Source organism: Olea europaea, chromosome 18 (assembly GCF_002742605.1).
Source record: "Olea europaea var. sylvestris chromosome 18, O_europaea_v1, whole genome shotgun sequence".
Classification (NCBI taxonomy): domain Eukaryota; kingdom Viridiplantae; phylum Streptophyta; class Magnoliopsida; order Lamiales; family Oleaceae; genus Olea; species Olea europaea.
This window is the reverse complement of record NC_036254.1, coordinates 11,097,004-11,099,995: the sequence shown is the minus strand read 5'-3', so window position 1 is coordinate 11,099,995 and position 2,992 is coordinate 11,097,004.

Genomic DNA, 2,992 nt, shown 5'->3' with positions numbered 1-2,992 from the left:
AAAATTTGTGTGCTAAGGCATACCTCCATATTTTTAGATTCTGTTTGTCTCCCATTATAGAAAAGAAATTAGAGCTTTGAATTGTATTTTTTGAAAAATGTGTGGTTTAAATATAATTTTTCTATTGATTTGTGTGTAAAATATTTTATTATGTGAATATATAGTAAAAAAATATTATTGTAGCAAATAATTTAATTTGTTAAAGAATATCAAACATGCTAATAATATCAAAAGGAGGAACGCCAATTAATCACGATTTGACCCACATTTTCCAATTCCAATTCGTGAACTAAATTAATAAATAATCGCCACAGGCGCCTCACCCCCACCGGTCCACCCCATTGCCAACAAAGAACTCAAACACAACACAACCTCAAAATCAAACACTTTCTCGGCACGATGCCATTTTCACTTTCAGGCGACGAAAATTCACATGGAACTCTCCGATGAGAAGTCATTGAATGCCAAGGTTTGGGGCATATTCAAGCTTCCATTCCGGATCCAACACTCCATTACAACGTCGTCTTCTTCTGGTTTTACTCATCACAATCAGCAGCAACAGAGTTACGATAATCATAATAATATTAGTGATAATTCAAAGGTGGAAGGCCTAAAGGCTCATGGTTCCAGCTCGGTTTCTTCTGTTACCAGATCTCTGCTCCTAGGGACGGAGCCAAGAATTTAAGTTACGGGGGACAAAAATTTAGAAATTTAATGTACAAAATACCTACTTTGTGCTTACATAGTTTGTTGCCCACAACGTGAACGGATAATTAGATGAATTGTTAAACTTGTTTCGATACTTTAAAACAAACTAATCAAATGCATACTTAGTGCTTACATAGTTTTTTGTCGACAACGTGAACAGGTAATTAGATGAATTGTTAAATTTGTTTCGATACTTAAAAAACAAACTAATCAAATGCCTGTAAACAAATTTGAACAGAAAATTCATTAAAAACTAAAGGTTTGCAACAATTAAAAATCATAAATATAATGTATAAAACCATAAACATAACATAATTACAAAATCATAACATAACCAAGTATAAAATAAGAAACTGATTTTACAAATTGTGGTGGGTTGGTTAATGGTTGGTGGGCTAATGGACTAAAATTAAAATATTTCAATATTTTTTTTTTACTTTTAGTGGACATGGGCTTGGGCATTAGTGGGCTATAGCCCAATAGTGCCATCCCTTCCCTCCGTCTCTGTCTGCTTCCCACGCGATGTCGTCTTAAGCTCAATCCTTCTAGCAAGCTCTACTTTCCTTGTAACACCTCTTTCTTCTTCGTCTGTTACTTTACGAAAATTTATCTTCAGTTGTTTTTATCGTACATGTAGGTATTCGATATACACTATACTTAGGCCGTCCAGTGCTGCCCCAAAAACTGTACCATTTTGCACTAAATCTTGTATCAAATTAAAATTTATTTCCAATGCTAAAACTTATACCAAATGAAGAGTTTTTAATCATTTTCTTTTCATTTTTTATTCTTAATAATTTATTTATTTAAAAATATATTTATTTATTTACTTTACAAATACATAAATTACTAAATAAATAATTATGTTAAATTAAAAAAAATTATATTCATTAGTAAAATTAAAAAACATAGTACAATTAGTAAAAATACTATAAAAATGAAAATATTATATCAAATAATAATAATAATAGTAGTAGTAGTAGTAGTAGTAGTAATTTATTATTATTGTATTAAAAAAATATATAATGATACAAATACCCTTCATCAATTATTTGGCAAATGGGAAAAGGGCAAATTTGTCTTTGCACATTTGGTACAAGATGGTGCACAAACTTCAGTGTCAAGCTTTTGCACCACCAAAATTTGGTATTTTGACCTAGTATTGGAGATGCACTATTAAAATCAATTTCGTTTAACAAAACGGTTTGTTTACTTGAATTAATCTCGGTTTGTGTATGCTGTTGACAAGGACAGGTTCAATTTATATGCTTTCCGTATGAGCTACACACGGATAAGGATAAATATATTTGTTATTGCCATTGGTTAATGGCTAAATGTTTTGAAGATTTTTTTAGTGACAAGTGCTACAAAGAGAGAATTTTTACTGGGGATGATATTGAGTAGATCTAAAATGCTATAAAGAACTCGGCATAAACTTTTTTAATCAGTGTGAATGCCATATAAACAATGTAAAGAGCCTTTTTACGAACCATTGCTATGAAAATTGGCCCTGAAGTGAAGTTCTAATGGTAACGAATGGCTGATCCCACCGACCAGAGGTTACAGATGCACCACTGAGAACGATGATTTGTCAAGGAAATTAAAAGCATTTGACATTATTCTTTTGATATTTGCTATCAGGCTTCAGACATCATTTATCGCAATAGGGCCTATTGTTTTGTTCCAGTTAATTTTTCAGGCAATCTATTCTCAATTATTCTCCCTCCCCTCCCTAGATTGATTTTTATGTTTTTTGGAGTAATTTTACATCCTGTCACTGTTAACATCCTCATTTGCTAAATATTTCCTTGGAAAATCCCTCTATTTATGCGCAATAAATTTCTGGTCTTGTTTTATTGCTTCCAGATGAACCTACTTTCTTGTTGTTTCTTGTATCTGATTAGTCTAGTTTACTGATGTTGCTTCAGTTCCAAACACAGCACCAAAAAGCTGTTTTATGCGACCTCCTGGGGGCAGTTCTCGCTCCTGGTGAGAGTATTATAGCAACTGGTAATATTTATATGTTGATTTCTGCACTTCCCTTTCTTTCACAATAATTTAGGGCGCTTAAGGATGCGTTTGTGCATTTCTTATTTCTTGCTCTGGTCCTGGTGTTGGATGAATCTACTAGTATTCAAGTTTGTAAAGCCTCCAGAGAACAATGAAAAGCCAACAGATCAGAAAGGCAAAGTGAAGTTTAAAATCATGAGCCTAAAGATGAATGGACCGATGGACTACATAGCAGAACTGGGTTGTCACTTTCTTCTCCTGATAGCTTTATTTC